General features: G+C 40.3%; 1 pseudogene; it reads right to left on the bottom strand.

Annotated features, from left to right (window-relative positions):
- Positions 1 to 17020: 17020 nt before the first annotated feature.
- Positions 17021 to 18493, bottom strand: LOC145075501 (alkane hydroxylase MAH1 pseudogene; annotated as a pseudogene).
- Between the last annotated feature and the right edge of the window lie 1820 nt (positions 18494 to 20313).

Genomic DNA, 20313 nt, shown 5'->3' on the forward strand with positions numbered 1-20313 from the left:
TCTGGAGGGAAGGGTACCGCGTATTTTTTTATACCACTATTTGCGACGACTTTTTCGACCTTTAGCGGCGACACAATGTCGCTGATATTGGTTTTGTGCGTATAAGAGGCCCCAACCGTTGGATTAGATACTCGATCGAATGGCTAAGGCCTATCAGAAAGAGATAACGCGGATTCGGGTGAAAAGCCTTTAGCGGCGACACAATTACTTGCGACACAAGCTTTTAGCGGCGACTCAACCATTTGTCGCCAATAAAAGCTTGTGTCGACGGTAATTGTGTCGCCGCTAAAATCATGGTTTTCTTGTGTGTGTGTGTGTGTGTGTGTATATATATATATATATATATATATATTAAAGATGCGGCGACAAACACATTCTTCACGACGAGAGCTATGTTGTTGTGGACAATAAACGATTGGCCAGCTCGTAGTAGTCTATCAGGTTGGAGTGGGCAAGGGTATAGAGCATGTGCTAGTTGCAATGAAGACACTCCTTCGTACCGTGCAACAAACAAAGTCGTATATATCGGTCATCTTCGTTTCCTAGATGCTAATGATCCGTTAAGAAAGAGGTTGGACTTTAACGGGATGGAAGAGACAGGACCCGCTCCGAGACACTTTAGTAATGACGACATACAAAAGCAACTAGGTCGTCTACTAACTCCTAAACCGGGTAAACATCCTGAGCATGGAGGCGGGGAGACAAAGCGGCAAGATTACGAGTTGAACTGGTCGAAACGAAGCATTTTCTTATGTATACCATGGCTGATGTTATAGGTCGTGGACACGGGGGTGATGGAGCTGAGGACCCACCTCTCCCGGGTGGTAGAGGTGCTGGTCAACACGAGCAGGACGGTAAGTCTTATTATGAATTTTTATTTACTATTTTTGTTCAGTTATTATAAATTAAATACCGTTTCTAATAATTTTTTTATTACATTTGTAGTTGAGAAACGTGCACGAAGGAAAGTTCGAGGCAAAGCGAAAAATATAAATCTTGAAAAAGCGATCTTACGGAATCAGGGCAAACCGATTAGCATGGAATATGAAAGGATATCACATTTGATCCCATAGGAGGACCGAAAGACATGTTTTCCTGAGAAGTTGGAAAAACAATGTGTCACATGGTCCCATAAATGGACTTGGAAAAAAGTTTCCCCTGCAATACATGATGTCGTATTACAACATTTAGCGGTAATTATTTATTTAAATATCTATAATATAGTTAACTATAATTGTTTTTTACTTGGTTAACTTTTTTTTGTAGAAAAAGTTTGATTTGGATCAGATGTACCGGGATGTACAAGCTAATATGTTGACAGAGAGTTTTCAAGCAACTTTGTTAAAAGGTTATCGAGAACATAAAGCTGACACAAAAGAATATTTTATGTCAGTCGGAGGGTATGAAGATATCCCAGGAGCATTAGCCAACCCTCCAAAGGGTATGGAAGTTGATAACTGGAAGACAACAGTTGAGTATTTCCAAACAGACGAACACATAATTGCTTCAGAAAGGAACAAAAAAATCCGTGAAATGCAAAAAAAATATGAATCGTGGGGGGTCGAGCTCGTATAGCGGTACTTTCTATAAGAAGATAACATACGATACATGTAATTATTTATTTAAAATATAATCTCATTTTTAAAGTTAAACAAAACTTTAAGAGAGTGGAAAAGTTTCGCAAAGCTCATACCGATAAGAATGGTGTATTTGTTACTACTGAGGCGGAACAACAATATGTAAGTATTTAATTATAATTTTATCATATAATTAAATGTTTATTTATACTTAATTGTTACTCACTTTTGAGAGTTACATAATCGGTTAGTTGAAGAGATGTTTGAACAAATTCAAGGTGAAAGTGAGTTAACACCCGCTCAAGAAAGAGCTGCGTTTGAGAAAGTATTAAGAGAGCGACGTGGCCATATTAGAGGCATTGGCTGTAAACCTTCTAATCTCCTGCCGATTCCACACCTTCGCAACCATCACCACAACTATCACATGTAAAACAATCTACTTTGGTTTTGTAGTGATTATTTACTAAAGAGTTTGGTAATTAGGTTTTTGTCCCAAGTGCAAAAAATAACAATGTACTTTGGTTTTTTTGTCTTAGTTTAAAAATAACAATCTACTTTAGCATCGTAAAATGCATGTTCATTTGGTAATTTTGGTTTTCTGGTGATTATTTGCTAAAAAGTTTGGTAATTAGGTTTTTGTTCCAAGTGCAAAAAATAACAACGTACTTTGGTTTTTTGTCTTAGTTTTAAAATAGCAATGTACTTTATCATCGTAAAATGCATGTTGATTTGGTAATTTTGGTTTTGTGGTGATTATTTGCTAAAAAGTTTGGTAATTAGGTTTTTGTCCCAAGTGCAAAAAGTAACAACGTACTTTAGTTTTTTTGTGTCAGTTTAAAAATAGCAATCTACTTTAGCATCGTAAAATGCATGTTGATTTGGTAATTTTAGTTTTGTGGTGATTATTTGCTAAAAACTTTGGTGATTAGGTTTTTTTCCCAAGTGCAAAAATTAACAACGTACTTTGGTTTTTTGTCTTAGTTTAAAAATAACAATGTATTTTGATAGTTTTTGTTTATGCTTGATAATTTAATTTATAAGTTTATATATGTTGTTATTAATTATGTAATTGAAAAATCTTCGTGTAATGTTGAACGACCCGACATGTAGGGATGAGTTGTATTCGTTTTTTCAATCCCAAAATAATCGAGGAAACGAAGATGATGGTATGTAGGCCAGGATGAGTTTTATTTGCATACGTTGTCACGTTTTGCTACTTGGTAGATTGTAAAACTTTGGTTGTTTTTTTTTTTAATTACCAGCGACACTAATGACGGACGACATTCTTACTTTTTATATTTAATCGGATATTATGACTTTTGATATTTAATTAATTATAATCGGATGTTTGTTTTGTAATTAGCGTCGACACCATTATTTTTTATATTTAATCGAATGTTGTTATGTAATTACCGAGGACATTGTTACCGGCGACCAAAATCGTTAATTAAAAAAAATAAAAATTGTAATTGCCGGTGACTTTGTTATTAGCGGCGACAAACCTCATTAGCGGTGACATCTATCATTAGCGGCGACAAGTTGATCAGTAGCGACGAAGTAGTAGCGGCGACTTATTACCAGTGACGCGTCACCGCTATTATTGTTATCGGCGATAACTTGACTTATTACCGCTGACTTTTGTCGCCGCTAATGATCGTTTTCCTTGTAGTGAATATTGAAGACTTGAAGTATTTAAAAGCATGAAAAGATATTTAAAAAACTCGTTTACTTTTACGACACTATAGTTATGAAATGTTAACATCAATATAGAAATGTTATATTGTTATAGTCATCCAACTCTGTATATAATATCATCTTATAGATACATCAATCACTCATCCCGACCCACAATCCTTTACAAATCTATATGAATTCCATATTGATCGATGACTTGATGTAGGATGGAAGGATGGAGAATCATTCCATCTACAAGAATAATAGGCATTAGTGGTGACAACCACCTTTAACGGCGACACATAACTTTCGTTTTATGTGTCACCGTTAAAAGTGCTGCCACTAATGTCAATTCAACCCGATCCGCGTCGAAATATGAGGTGCAACACCATGCACCGATTTTTTTTCCTAATCCAACAACTGAAAATTGATATGGTATATACAACTAGTGGCGACGGTGTCGCCGTTAATCTGATAGCTAAAGTTTCCCCCTTTGTCGGAATTGTTGAAGATTTGTCAAAATTTCGCCACCAATTCACCACTACTCTTCTCCACCGGATTACACACCAACATAGGTTTGATATATGTTTATTTTAATTTTTGTATGTAGAATTTATATTTTGTATAAATATATATATATATATATATATATATATATATATATATATATATGTGTGTGTGTGTGTGTGTGTTTTTATGTGTATATGTATGTATTTGTATATTTGTAGGTGTATCATATATTTGTATATGTATCGGCTATGTGTATTTTATATATATATATATATATATATATATATATGTTTTTGTATATGTATTATGTATGTACATATGTATTTGTATGCATAGAAATTGTGTATGTAGTCTATGTATTTGTATGTAATTTGGCAAATACAATGCTATAATGAAAAAAATGTAGGATGCTATAATGGAAAAAATGATCATGACTTTAATTTGTAAAGTACTATGCTATAATGGAAAATATGAAAAAAGTAGGATACTAAAATGCTTAATTTGTAAAGCACAATGCTATAATAAAAAAAACAAAGTTGGATGCTATAATTCACAATAAAAAAAAACTATATGATATGTAAATTACAATATGAAAAAAAATATGATACTATAACTAAAAAATATATATGCAAAAGTATAATGTTCAAATAGAAAAACAATATAATATTTAAAGTATAATATTATTATAGAAAACTTAAAATAAAATCAAATGTTAGCTTAGTTATAGTTTGATATGTTAGGTAATTTGTAGTTTGGTATTTTTTTTTTAGTTTGGTAATATGTTGGTAATTTTGTGGTTTGACAATTCTTATAATTTGATATGTTGGTAATGTATTTTGTACTTTCCTTATATTTTGGTAAGTTTGTTTAACTTAAGATTATGATGTTTATTTTGTAGTTGGATAAAACAATGCTAAAATACGCATCATGTAGTGCGGCACTTCAAAAATGGTTTTGATCGTTGTCACAACCAAATGATACCGAAAAAAACGAAGGGAGCGATGATAACGAGTGGCTATTTTTAAGATTTATGTAATGTTTTGTTTGTATAACAACATACATTGCACTATGTTTGGATTTATATTTGGACCAGATTATTAAATTTTAATATTTCAAACTATTTTCTAGAATTAATATTCGTAATAGTTTTTATATTTTTATAATGTTTGTTTTGTATATATATATATGGAAGGAACGGCTTCAAAAAACTAAAAAGAATATATATAATTAGTGGCGACATTTTTAGTGGCGATGGATAGTATTAGTGGCGACACGGAGCATTAGCGGCAATGTAGCATTAATGGGGACGGTAAGAATTAGCGGTGACAATTGGAAAATTAGCAACGAGTCAACCACGGCGACTCTTTAACGACACTAAAGGCAATGATGGCGATCAACATTCGTGACTTTTAGCGGCGACGCCCGTTGCCACTCACTACAAGAAATATACCCTTTACCGGCGACAAGGGGCTTTAGCGGCGACTCTAGATATTGTCGCCGGTAAAGGGTTGACTTCCGGATCCACACTTTCCCCCTCTGTTGCATATGAATCATTCGATGAAATATCTAATCCAACGGGTGGGGTGTCTTACCGTATCTAACCTAATACCGACGACATATTTGTCGCCGCTAAAGAGTTAAAATAATCGCCGGTAATAGTTAACGAAAAAACACGCGGTACCCTTCCTTCCAGTTTGTCGCCGCTATTGCTAAAAGTCGCCGGTAAAGGTCAAGTTGTCGCCGCTAAAGGTGTCGTCGCTATTGCCTCTCCCAGATAAAAAAAAAAACGCACGACGAGGGTTCATTTCTCCATTGCCTTTCTGTTTGCTGCTTCTTTCCTTCCCCAATTTTCCAGCTTCATCCAATTTTAAGCCTCTATTTCTCCATTTCCAAGCAAATTTCTTCCCACATTGTGTCCTATTAAGAATCTAGGTGTGGTTAAAGTTTTGGGAACAATTTCTAACTCCATTTCTTCAACAAAAGTAAGTTGATTTTGTAATTTCCTTTTCAATTTGTATGTTGATTTCGATTTTTAGCTTCATCTAGTGATTGAATGGTAATAAATTGTTCATATATTTGTTTTTGGTGGTGTTGTTTTGGATTAGGTGTGGTTAAAGCTTTTGGGACCAATTTCTAACTCCAATTCTTCAACAAAGGTAAGTTCATTTGCTAATTTCACTTTTAATTTGAATATATATGAATTTGTTGTATATATGCCAATGTATGTGTATTTGATGTATATGTGGTATATGAGTATTTGGCTTTTATCCCAAGTGCAAATATAGCAATGTACTTTGGTTTTCTATCTTAGTTTAAAAATAGCAATCTACTTTAGCATCGTAAAATACATGTTGATTTGGTAGTTTTTGTTTTGTGGTGGTTATTTGCTAAAAAGTTTGGTAATTTGGTTTTTGTCCCAAGTGCAAAATATAGCAATGTACTTTGGTTTTCTATCTTTGTTTAAAAATAGCAATCTACTTTAGCATCGTAAAATGCATGTTGATTTGGTAGTTTTGATTTTGTGGTGATTATTTGCTAAAAAGTTTGGTAATTTGGTTTTTATCCCAAGTGCAAAATATAGCAATGTACTTTGGTTTTCTATCTTTGTTTAAAAATAGCAATCTACTTTAGCATCGTAAAATGCATGTTGATTTGGTAGTTTTGGTTTTGTGGTGATTATTTGCTAAAAAGTTTGGTAATTTGGTTTTTGTCCCAAGTGCAAGAAATAGCAATGTACTTTAGTTTTCTATCTTAGTTTAAAAATAACAATGTATTTTGATAGTTTTTGTTTAGGTTTGACGATCTAACTTATAAGTTTATATATATATATATATATATATATATATATATATATATATATATATATTGTTATTAATCATGTAGTTGGAAAATCTTCGTGCAATGCTCGCCGACCCGACATGTAGGGATGAGCTTTATTCATTTTTTCAATCCCAAAATAATAAAGGAAACGATGGGAACGACGATGATGGTATGTAAGGATGGGTTTTATTTGCATATGTTGTCACGTTTTGCTACTTGGTAGATTGTAAAAATTTTGTTGTTTTGCTACTCGGATATTATGACTTTTGATATTTAATTGTATTTGGATGTTTGTTTGTATGCAATGACACTATTATGTTTGATATTTAATAGGATGTTTGTTTTGTAATTAGCGTCGACACTATTGGTTTTGATATTTAATCGAAGATTGTTATTACCGGCGACACTTTTACCTACGATATTATCGCCGGTAACCATCATTAATTAAAAAATTGAAAAACAATTACCGGCGACACTTTTACTGACGACAAAAGTTATTACCGGCGACACTTTTACCGGCGACAGAAGTCATTACCGGCGACTAGCTTATTAGCGGCGACAATACTCATTAGCGGCGACAGAGTCAATAGCGGCGACTTTTATCATTAGCGGCGACTAACTGATCAATAGCGACGATGTAAAGTTGAAGGGCTAAAAGAGTAAAATGGGAAGGAGCGACTCGGCGAGTCCACGAGTGGACTCGACGAGTAGGGTCGCGACTCTAGTCGCGTGTTAAATGACCAACTTGGCGAGTAGCATGGATGGACTCGGCGAGTTGGTGCTGAGTGGAGAAAACCCTAAATCCGGAGGTTGAGCCCTATATAAAGAACATTATGTCTTCTCCCCAGCCTCCTTATCACCCCTTGAGTTCCAGAAGCCCTGATTTCGTGAGAAAACACCATTGTTGAGTGAATTGGAGGTTGGAGAAGTGGTTGTTGAAGAAATCTTGAAGGAGAAGAGACTTGGATCAAAGGGCTTTGCAAGGATCCGGATTAATCTTCTCTTGGAACTTCCTTTTGAGGTATTATTTCATTGTTTGAGCTGCTATTGTCTAGATTCATCATTATGGGGGTGTTAGAGATCATATCTTTTGGTGTATTGGAGTTTAGAGGTTAGATCTGAGGTTGCTACCTCAGTTCTGGAATGGAGAAGGGCTAGAATGCATAAAAGTCCCAGTTTATGAGTGATTGAAGGAGCTATCTTGTCCTAAACCCTAGCCCTAGAGTGTTAAGTGCCTAGATCTCCTTGGATTCACGTAAAGTTTGCCACTTTACGTGATGGATGGCCTTAGGAAGGGTAGATCTATGGTTTGGATCATCTGCATGGCTTGGAAAGCCTCTGTATGGATTCAGACCCGGTGGTACTCGGCGAGTCACATGGGTGGACTCGGCGAGTTGCTTGAAGATAGGCTGGGACTCGACGAGTTGGAAGAACAACTCGGCGAGTTGGATGAAGATGGCCTGGAACTCGACGAGTTGGAAGAACAACTCGGCGAGTAGGTTGAAGATAGCCTTAGACTCGACGAGTCTGTTCTTGGACTCGGCGAGTCTTGTCGAAGAGTCCCAATCTTTTCTAGTTGAGTCGTGAATCGGTGAGTCAAGGGATGACTCGGTGAGTTGTGTGTGAGTGGACTCAGAGTTGTTGGACTCGGCGAGTCTCGGGGTGACTCGGCGAGATGAGTCGCGGATTGGGGGAATTCTGAGCATGGGGACTCGGCGAGTCATCGGGTTGACTCGGCGAGTAGAGTCAGTCATGGGTTGACTTTGACCAAGGGTTGATCAGTGATTTCCATGGGCATTTTGGTAATTGTTCGATATTGTTTTGAGTTCAGTGCCTTGGTGGTTGTCCAGTGGTGGAGGTCATATCAGTAATCGGAGCAGCTTGGGTTATCTGTTCAGTCGGCAGTTTCGAGGTGAGTTATCATCACTATATCAACAGGGTCTAAGGCACCAAGGCCGGCCCTTATCAGATTGAGATCCGGGTATTTGTTGTTATGTTATTGCTTTGATATGTTTGCATCCTGGTAGCTAGGATGGTATATGTTAGAGACCTGGTTGAGATAGGTATCCCGAGATGTAGGCTGATGCTATGCTAGTGACCGGTTAGGTCGGTATCCTGGTTAGGATGATGATATGTTATGTGATCTGTTTGATCGGCTTGTTGACTATGAATTGCTATATGATTGTATGTTTATGTGCACATGGTTGTTTGGACTGGATTTGGGTTGAGGCGGGTCCTGCTTTGTGCTGTAGGCCAAGATACCCAGGGCGGACCGGTTGTCCCGAAGGCCCAGCGAGCGGTCCGGATAGGCTGTAGGCCCCAAGAGGGCGGACCAGACTGCCGAGGCTCAGAGAGTGGACCAGGCCGACTGAAGCCCTGGTGCGGGCGGACCAGTCATACTGTAGACTCAGAGAGTGGACCAAGTGGATTGAAGGCCCGGTGCGGGCGGACCAATCACACTGCAGACTCGATGTATGTGGTTAGATTCGGAGAGTGGACCAGGTGGATTGAAGGCCCGGTGCGGGCGGACCAATCACACTGTAGACTCGAGGTATATGGCTAGACTCGGAGGGTAGACCAGGTGGACTGTTGGCCGGTGCGGCGGACCAGTCCCACAGTAGACCCGAAGTGCATGGCTGTTCTGTGATCGGATATGTTATGGCATGTTAAGCGTGTATGGTATATGTGGTTGGTATTTTGGGGATATCTCACTAAGCTTTCGGGCTTACAGTTGTGGTTTAATGTTTTTCAGGTTCTTCAGGAGACCGTGGCAAGGCGAAGGCGTGATCGTACCGCTCCTCGTGTTTATATTGTGATGAGATTCTGGGAATACTTAAAATAAATTGTATTGAAAACCTTTTTGTAATAACTTTAATGGAATCGGGTTGTTTTTGAAAATTTTAAATTGGTTGAAATTTTTGGTCGTTACAGGTTGGTATCAGAGCCTTGGTTTGAGTGAATTGGAGGAACACTCGTGTGACTCCAGTCTGAAATCGAGGAGAGTTTTCAAAAGAGTATTTAAAATGGTTTTCAAAATGAGTAAAGGAGGACGCGGAGGTACGATCTGCCGGAGCCAATAAGTAACCCCAAAATACCATACATGATATTTGTTTTTGAGCTTTGTTAGAACATCATGCTAGTGCTAGGCTAGGGATCTTCAGGATTTCATGATAATGTTGCCTGATTTGTGATGCCTGTAGCCTAGGGTTTCCTTGTGAGAGATTTCCAGTGTTCCTCTAGTTGTGAGGGTTGAGCGTTGTTATGCATGTTTTCACTAGGGTGTTGTGGTAGTACTTCATGCAAATATGGGTAGGTGTGGAAGGTAGTATGGGCCCATACTACTGAAAGCACAGGACCCATACGCATATCAGGGAAACCATGACCTCTAGGGTTGGGTTGAGAGAGTTGGTTCCCGGGATAGTGGGAAGTGTCTGAGATTTTGTGTGGTGTTTTTCAGTATGGAGATTCCGAGGCATGCTGGGAGTGGATCCGGATTAGGATCGGGAGCAGGAAAGGGAGTTTCGGGCGGGTCAGTACCGCCCGAGGTTATTGGTCAGATGAGCACGTGCGAGTTGGATGCGAGGATTCGTGAGATCCTGCGTGATGAGATTGCTGAGTTGTTCTGGGCTGAGTTGTCGGAGCTGTTTGGGTCGATCAAGACTGCCATGGTTGAGTATTTTAATGAGCGCTATGCAGCTCTCACAGAGACGGCTGCCGCGGCGGCTACAGCAGCTGTAGCAGCGGCAGGGGGAGGAGCTGGTCGGGGCTTTCAGTATCGGGACTTCGATAATACGAAGCCTCCCACCTTCGATGGAGTTCAGGACCCGATTGTTGCTATGAGGTGGTTATCGGACGTGGAGGGGTGTTTCTTCACGTGTTCATGCCCTGCTGAGCAGAGGGTGAGGTGTTGCTCTGAACCTGTTGAGGCTCGGGGCGAAGGATTGGTGGAGATTGACCATGGGGTCATATTCGGATGCGCAGAGGGTTGCGGTTTCATGGGATCAGTTCAGGGAGATGTTCAGAACTCGCTATGTTCCGCGAGTTGACAGGGAGAGATTGGCTAAGGAGTTCCTTGAGCTGAAGCAGGATTCGGAGTCGGTGACTGAGATCACTAGGATGTTCACTGAGAGGGTGATGTTCTGCCCTGAGTTCGCTTCGGATCAGGCTCAGATGTCTCGATATCTGAGCATGCTCAAGAGGGATATCAGACAGTTTGTGTCTACGCAGAGGTGCGAGACCTTGTTGGAGTTACAAGAGGCCGCCAGGCGGCGCGAGTTAGAGATTGAGTTGCAGATGCGTGAGTTGAGGCAGGCTCCAGTGCAGTTGCAGCCGGCGCCAAAACGGTCCAAGACCGTTGATTCTAGAGTGGGGGATCTGAGTAGCCACACTTTTGGGAAGTGTGGAAGGAGTCACACCGGAGTTTGTAGGTCCGGTGGTGCATGCCGCTAGTGCGGAAAGGAGGGGCACTATACGAGGGATTGTCGGCAGTCAGCGCCGGTTCGGGATTTGAGGATTTGTTACCATTGTCATCAGGTTGGACATTTGAGGGTCAACTGTCCACAGCTCGCTGCAGGACCGGCGCAGGCTCCAGCACCAGCCACTTTGAGGATCACGGGTGGAGGTCAGGGTGGAGCGGAGCCCCCAAGGGCTCAGGGTTGTGCTTTTCAGCTTGCAGCAGAGGAGGTCGGAGCAGTGTCGGATGCAGCTACGGGTATGTTTCTTCCTTGATGTCTTGTTATCTTATGATTATTGTGAAGTATTGTTTATGTGCTAGTATATTTGTGTGGTTCTTGGTGTGGTATTTGTTGTTTTTGAGAGTTATGGTATGATTATAGGTTAGTGTTGGGAATTTCGTTGGTTACCATTCATGGGGTTGTTAGTGGGAATCTGGCGTTAGTCTGAATGTCGGGTAGCATCTGCCTTCTGAGGAGTGGTTAGCTGCAGATTGAGTTTCTTTCGAGCGGGAGGATCAGTGTGGAAATGTGATTTTGTGAAGGTTGCTAGTGCTAGTGGGAAATCAGTCCGCGTGTAAGTGTGGTGTTGTGCAGGGTTGTTTTGGGAGGTCGGTGATAGCGACCGGTGGTTGATAGTCAGTGCCCTAATTGGGGGAGAATTGGAAAATTCTCCGGATGATCAATAAGTATGTGAGATTGTTGAGATGTCTGGTATTCAGCAGTGTTCTGTCAGCCAAGAGCGTAGGCTGGCATGAGTAAGTGGCAGGTATGCGGGGCGGAATACAGACCAAAGGTACTTATTTGCGGAGGGTCTGGGATCAGGCCGGGATTGAGTTGTGTGATGGAGATAGAGTTCGGAACCCCTAGAGGGATAGAACAGTATGCATGGGAAGATTTCCCGGAGTGATAGCTCGGAATGATGAATGCTAGTTGAGCGGTCCGGATAGACTGAAGGCCGGTAGGCGTACCAGTCAGGCTGAAGGCTCGGAGAACGGTCCAGCTAAACTGAAGGCACTGAGAGCAGTCCAGATTGGCTGAAGGTTCTGAGAGTGGTCCAGATTGGCTGAAGGCCTGGTGAGGCGGTCCAGTCATGCTGAAGACTCTGTACATATTGTTGGATCGGTTCGAGGATATGGTTTGTGTATGTTGCGGTGTGGTAGCATTTGAAGGTCTGGCCCCGGGTAGTGATCTTGATTAGTTGAGATAGTGCATGGGCTTGTGAGTCCCTGCGATCAGAGTCAGAGCATGTGTGTTGGATGGATAACGGTTACGCTATAAAGGAGTGGTGCAGCGTTGGGCGAGCACCGTGGCACTTGTCGGAGTGACAAGGCGGCCAAGTGGATTCCTTGGTAAAGGAATGAGAGAGGAGTGTAACTCCGAGAGGGAGTGCAAGTTCACGGAAGTGAAAGCGGCAGAGCAGAGTTATGATTAGAGTGATCCGAGTATGGTCATTGAGCAGCGTGTTTGCGGCAGTGGAACGGAATCACATCCGGGTTGGGATGTCAGCTGAGGTCGCGGAAGGAATTCCACGGGTGTAGAGCCAAGAGGCTCGGAAGGGATGCAGGGAGGGAGTCTTGGGCTCTCAGTGCGATTCTGATCAGGGAAGTGCATATGTAGTAGTGGTTCATCCTGGGGGATGTTTGGAGATGTCATCAGTGTATCGGGTTTTCCCAACCTGAGGGTGCTTGAGCTAGTTCAGCATGTGTATGTGATTGCAAGATGAGAACTCATGGGAGTTGCTCTGAAGAATGTGTCTTTATGTCAGCAGAATGATTAGAGTTGGACTCGGATCGGGAATCCGGTGGTGCATGGTTATTTTCTAGCTCATATGGGTCGAGTGATGGTTGTGATTTGGATCAGTGTTGCATCATGAGTAATACTCAGTTGTTAAGTGGAGTTATCAGAGGGTAAAGCCGGTGGCCGGCTTGAGATGGTGGTCAGGACACCGCAAGAAAGGAGAAAGTGAGTTTCAGGTTTCGATGGTTGAGCGTTAAGGAGCCTGGCCTGGTTAATGCCAGGTGGTGCATTACGGGAGTAGTCTCGAAGTTGAATTGCCACAGGCTTCGAGGACGAAGCCTAATGTAAGTGGGGGAGAATTGTAACACCCCAGAATAGCAAGAGTAAAGTTGAAGGGCTAAAAGAGTAAAATGGGAAGGAGCGACTCGGCGAGTCCACGAGTGGACTCGGCGAGTAGGGTCGCGACTCTAGTCGCGTGTTAAATGTCCAACTCGGCGAGTAGCATGGGTGGACTCGACGAGTTGGTGCTGAGTGGAGAAAACCCTAAATCCGGAGGTTGAGCCCTATATAAAGAACATTATGTCTTCTCCCCAGCCTCCTTATCACCCCTTGAGTTCCAGAAGCCCTGATTTCGTGAGAAAACACCATTGTTGAGTGAATTGGAGGTTGGAGAAGTGGTTGTTGAAGAAATCTTGAAGGAGAAGAGACTTGGATCAAAGGGCTTTGCAAGGATCCGGATTAGTCTTCTCTTGGAGCTTCCTTTTGAGGTATTATTTCATTGTTTGAGCTGCTATTGTCTAGATTCATCATTATGGGGGTGTTAGAGATCATATCTTTTGTTGTATGTGAGTTTAGAGGTTAGATCTGAGATTGCTACCTCAGTTCTGGAATGGAGAAGGGCTAGAATGCATAAAAGTCCCAGTTTATGAGTGATTGAAGGAGCTATCTTGTCCCAAACCCTAGCCCTAGAGTGTTAAGTGCCTAGATCTCCTTGGATTCACGTAAAGTTTGCCACTTTACGTGATGGATCGCCTTAGGAAGGGTAGATCTATGGTTTGGATCATTTGCATGGCTTGGAAAGCCTCTGTATGGATTCAGACCCAGTGGTACTCGGCGAGTCACATGGGTGGACTCGGCGAGTTGCTTGAAGATAGGTTGGGACTCGACGAGTTGGAAGAACAACTCGGTGAGTTGGATGAAGATGGCCTGGAACTTGATGAGTTGGAAGAACAACTCGGCGAGTAGGTTGAAGATAGCCTTAGACTCGACGAGTCTGTTCTTGGACTCGGCGAGTCTGTCGAAGAGTCCCAATCTTTTCTAGTTGAGCCGTGAATCGGTGAGTCAAGGGATGACTCGGTGAGTTGTGTGTGAGTGGACTCAGAGTTGTTGGACTCGGCGAGTCTCGGGGTGACTCAGCAAATTGAGTCGCGGATTGGGGGAATTCTGAGCATGGGGACTCGGCGAGTCATCGGGTTGAATCAGCGAGTAGAGTCAGTCAGGGGTTGACTTTGACCAAGGGTTGACCAGTGATTTCCAGGGGCATTTTGGTAATTGTTGGATATTGTTTTGAGTTCAGTGCCTTGGTGGTTGTCCAGTGGTGGAGGTCGTATCAGTAATCGGAGCAGCTTGGGTTATCTGTTCAGTCGACAGTTTCGAGGTGAGTTATCCTCACTATATCAACAGGGTCTAAGGCACCAAGGCCGGCCCTTATCGGATTGAGATCCGGGTATTTGTTGTTATGTTATTGCTTTGATATGTTTGCATCCTGGTAGCTAGGATGGTATATGTTAGAGACCTGGTTGAGATAGGTATCGAGGTGATGCTATGCTAGTGACCGGTTAGGTCGGTATCCTGGTTAGGATGATGATATGTTATGTGATCTGTTTGATCGGCTTGTTGACTGTGAATTGCTATATGATTGTATGTTTATGTGCACATGGTTGTTTGGACTGGAGTTGGGTTGAGGCGGGTCCTGCTTTGTGTTGTAGGCCAAGATACCCAGGGCGGACCGGTTGTCCCGAAGGTCCAGTGAGCGGTCCGGATAGGCTGTAGGCCCCAAGAGGGCGGACCAGACGTGCCGAGGCTCGGAGAGTGGACCAGGTCGACTGAAGACCCGGTGCGGGCGGACCAGTCATATTGTAGACTCAGAGAGTGGACCAGGTGGATTGAAGGCCCGGTGTAGGCGGACCAATCACACTGCAGACTCGATGTATGTGGTTAGATTCGGAGAGTGGACCAGGTGGATTGAAGGCCCGGTGTGGGCGGACCAATCACACTGTAGACTCGAGGTATATGGCTAGACTCGGAGGGTGGACCAGGTGGACTGTTGGCCGGTGCGGCGGACCAGTCCCACAGTAGACCCGAAGTGCATGGCTGTTCTGTGATCGGATATGTTATGGCATGTTAAGCGTGTATGGTATATGTGGTTGGTATTTTGGGGATATCTCACTAAGCTTTCGGGCTTACAGTTGTGGTTTAATGTTTTTCAGGTTCTTCAGGAGACCGTGGTAAGGCGAAGGCGTGATCGTACCACTCCTCGTGTTTATATTGTGATGAGATTCTGGGAATACTTAAAATAAATTGTATTGAAAACCTTTTTGTAATAACTTTAATGGAATCAGGTTGTTTTCGAAAATTTTAAATTGGTTGAAATTTTTGGTCGTTACAGACGAGGCAGTAGCGGCGACTCAGTACCGGCGACTTTTGGGACTTTTACCGGCGACTTTTGTCGCGGTAATAGCCTTTTTCCTTGTAGTGACTAACCGTTTATTAATAAATCTATGACCATGTAAAATCTTATCCAACATGTATAATAGATGTTCAGACCAATAAGATGCATAAACGCAAGGACAAATTCTTTGGTATTACGTACCCATATCTCCCAAATTTTTTTTAGACTCTTCCACCTTGTTTTTTTGCTTCTTTTTCCATATAACTTAGTCGACCAGCGGACTGTGCAAACCCCTAGGGGTAACGACCATAATTTTTCAACTGACTGAGAGCATCCACAATGGTGAGTTTAATGAGAGAGTTGAATGAAGTGGAAAGTCTAGTTGTCATTTAATGGATGAAACTCTACCATAGTGAGATGCCACCTTGACATTTAATGGATTTGGAGTTCAATGGGAAAAATGAAAGTTTTTAATCTTAAATACATAGTATAAATTAACTTTTGTAACTTTCTATTGAACTTTGTAGAGTTGAATGTATTGTAGAAAAAAAATTAATTGAGTTGTATGGAATGTAGAAAAATGATGTGGCAATCCATTGAGTTCTATAAAGTTCAATGCTTTGTGGATGCTCTGAGTTCTGTGGTTAATCTGTCATAATTTTTGATAGCCATGTATTTATTACTAGTTTATAACCCGTGGGAACCACGGTTACAAAATTAATTAAATTTTTATATTAAAAATTCAAAGTTATTAATCAATTATTTTAAATAAATTATTAATTAAGAGATTTTTTTAGTTATATAAAATTATAATCATTGAGTTAAATAAATATGTGAAATTATATCACTTTATAATTTGTATTAATTTTATTTTAATGTTATTAATTTAATGTAGATAGAGTGGAAATTTAAAATTTAAAATTTAAAATGAATAATCAATAGGTTGACAAGTGACAAATATTAATTATTAATTATCAGACATAATAGGGTGACACATTGTAAAAGAAGAATAAAATATGCATTAATTAAGAGGTCTAATAAGATGACACGTGTCAAAAGGAGAATAAAACTATTCTTTTATTAGAATAGGGATTAAGCTATATTGTGTTGTATTTGTATTTGTTATATATTGAATGCAAAGACTGATGCCACGTTTAAGGGAAAATGTTTGTAACAATTTTTTATTTATTTTATAAATTACAGTTTCTTGTATTTGTGGGAAATCTTTGGAATTCTTTATAACGGATTAAGTCCATAGGAAATTTTCGTGAAAGATGGTCGTCTACTCTGGTGTAATTATCTCGCATATCCTAATAAAACTGAGAAGTGAAGAGCCGTCAAAATTATTTTACTGGTAGAATATCACAATTTGTTATACACGAGCTTTGAAATCTAAAGGGACACATACATAAGTTACATATTATTGCATGACAGGAAGGTACAACAAGTAAAATGATCTGTGCAACATATATAAAGGACTTCTTTATAGATTTGAAGCTAGTACTCTAGAGATCTAGATGAATTTCCCAACTGATGCATCATTTAAGCACCATAGATTTATATGTATAGCATATTAATTAGCATGTAGCTAATTGGGGTTTCACTTCATTTCTTTTAGTTACTTTGACCATCAACCCGTACTTCATTTGGAGAACTACCGACGCATTTTGGGTAAATGATTGTCCTTCCACCACTTTGACATGGTAATTATATATAATTGTAGCAGCCACAGTTTTCATATGAATTAATGACATTTTCTTACCTAGGCAAGTTCTTGGTCCTGCATGGAATGCTGTAAACTTGTACGATGGTACCTGTTTAATCCCTCCTTGCTCGGAGAGCCATCTCTCTGGCTTGAAATCCAAAACATCTTGTCCCCATATTGTCTCCATTCGTCCCATTGCATATGAATGTAGAATTATTATGCTGTTTTTACGGACATGGTGATTGCTTGGCAGTGTGTCTGCTTCCTGTGAAACTTTGTGGTTGACAGGAACAGGAGGGAATAACCTTAGCGCTTCACATAATGATGCATGTAAATACGCCAACTTTCCCAACTCTTTTGCACCAAAACTTCTCCATTTCTGACCCTCTTTCAACCCTAATTGTGCATGAAGTTCTCTGTAGATCTTAGCTTCTGCTGTTGGATTTTTTGCGAGGAGATAAAAAAACCAGGTGAGAACTGTGCTTGTGGTATCTCTCCCGGCAATCAGAAGATTGAGCAAGGTGTCTTTGATAATTTTGTCATGGTTGTTATCAAAGCTACCAATCTTGTCGTCGTATTCCCTCATAAATCCTGTTAGTAACGTATAATCTTGTACTTGCTCACTCTTTACGTCACAGATCTTAGTTCTTCTTTTGTGTCGTTTTTCATTTATAAACTTGTAAAATAATTCATCACTTAGCTTGGAAGCTTCAGTCATATGTTTCTCATTGCCTATTTGAAGTCGCTTTTGCAACTTCCAATAGTATTTTGGGAGAAGATGTCGACTGAAGATTGCCTCTTCTGTCTTGGTGATGGCTCTTTCGAGTTCATTGTAAGGAAGATCAACAGACAAGGTCTTGGGATCATAATCCATAAGTAGATTGCAAATACCATCAAAAGTGAGCCTCTGGAAGATGTCTTGCAAATCCCACGTGGATCCTTGTTCTGACATGAATTCAAGAACTGGTATAAGTTCTTCCTCCACGTTCTTCCAAATCGTTTTCTCCAACAGCATCAAGAATCCCGCATCATTGAAGAGCGACATGGTTGTTTTATGTTGTAATTCCCATAACTTGGAATCACAATTGAAAATACCATCTCCAAGGATATCGAACATCTCTCTAAAATCTGGACCTTTAGGGTAATTATGAAAGTTGGCGGACGATATATAATGAAAGTTGGCTGGATCACTGGTGAAGATCATGTCCATGTTGCTAAACCAAGGGCCTTTGTACATGATTGTACCACCGTTATTTCTCAAAACATCGGTCATGTAATCATGAACATGGTTGAAGTTCCACAAAAGGCTAGGGGTCATACCTAATAAAGGCCAGTTGATGGGCATCGAGGATTTATGTGTTCTAAGTTTATAAAAAATACAAATGAAAATGAAACAGGCAAGGGAAAAAATTATATCTAGGGTTTCCATGATTAATGCCATGGTGATCGATCGATCGATGTGCAGATTGTGTTTGATTAACGATGTATTAATTTATAGCCAACCTTCATGCACAATTATTGTGTTTGGTAAAGAGGTGATTTATACAACTTTAATGCAAAATAACCTTTGCTGCCGCCCAAAATGTACATCATATGTCCCGTCAACTTCTAGGCTGGTGTTGCCGTCCATAGTGAGGTTAAACTCAGGTGAAGGCGAGGGTAGAAAACCAGATAAAACCCTAAAAGCACGTCATTGTTGAAATAAAGGTTGAAGTTTATTTACAGCCGGAATAAATTCCACTATCCAACATACTTGACATCAGCATGTGCCAAGAAAAATCCGATGTCCGGACATGCATGTTCAAATGCAAAGAGATCAAACCGGCCCAAGTGTGGTATTTGATATATAATAGGGCATGCAGCATATGCTAGTACATAAAAGTATACCTGCTATATCGCTCAACATGTTTGACTCTCCACATCAAATATCTATTTAAGCTAATGGTAAATTTCACCATATATGCCGCAGTCACCAATGGTTTAAACACTGTAAGTCTACACACTACACTAATGATGAGGCCTGTAGCGACGTACCCCGTCGTCGGCATTATGTTACCTAAGCGACAATGACTTCATGTCATTGGAACAGGTTAGTTTGTATATTTGTCGTCAATACATCTTGGTGGGAGGAGGAAAATTAACCCGTGTTTCTGAAAATGTGTCCGGACGTCAACATATATAAAAGTAAATAGCATTAATTTATTTTATGTAAATATTTACAAGAATTGAATACGGGCCAGGCGGAAGAGAAGCACGGATGAAAACTTCAAAACAAGCGTAAAGCGTAAAGAAAGGCTTCATGTTTTATTATTGGATCAATTATTATTATTCACTCGAAGACAACGATTTAGGGATTTTTTTTCTCCAAAGTACCTAAAGTGATTTGTTTTCAATCGGTTTATCGAGATTTGACGTTTAATTTTTTTTGAGATTTAATTCCAAAAACCATTTTTTTCGTGTATTTTGTGTAACCTATAATCAAACATTCTAAAATTAATTTACCACCGTTCCCCTTGTGTTCGACAACCTTGTTTATTAAAACTATATTACGTTCGATCAGGTTCACTGACTGTAAGGTGTGGTTTGATGCGATAGACTAGGATTCATAAATAAAAAATTAGTGCATTAAATATACACATCAAGGATCAAGAGGGGTGTCATCTAGAATGAAGGAGTCATAATCAGAGGAAGGGGGTTTGGTGTTGAACTCCGAGTACGAAAAGTGATCTTCATCGAAGTTAACATGATGAGAAATAATGACACATTGAGTGATGATATCAAGGCAACGAGAACCACGATGGTCAGGGGAAGGACCAAGATATGACACAAGTTGAGGACCTAGGGGACAACTTGTGTGTAGCTATATGGCACAAACAACCAAAAACTCGAAGATGATTATACGAGGGGAATGTACAAAAAAGAAGCTCAAAAGGTGTTTTAAATGAAAGGATGGTGGTGGGAAGAAGATTAATAGTGTGTACAGTAGTGAGAAGAGCTTCAACCCAGAAAGTTGGTGGAAGATAGGATTGAAACAGAAATGTATGAATAACATTGTTGATTGTCCATATGGCTCGTTCAACTTTTCCATTTTGTTGAGACATATAGAGACAAGAGAAATGAATTTTGATGCGTTTAGAGGCACAAAAAGAAAGCACAGAGTGATAT

This window comes from Lactuca serriola, chromosome 9 (genome assembly GCF_051521515.1).
Source record: "Lactuca serriola cultivar US96UC23 chromosome 9, Lser_US96UC23_V15, whole genome shotgun sequence".
NCBI classification, from domain to species: domain Eukaryota; kingdom Viridiplantae; phylum Streptophyta; class Magnoliopsida; order Asterales; family Asteraceae; genus Lactuca; species Lactuca serriola.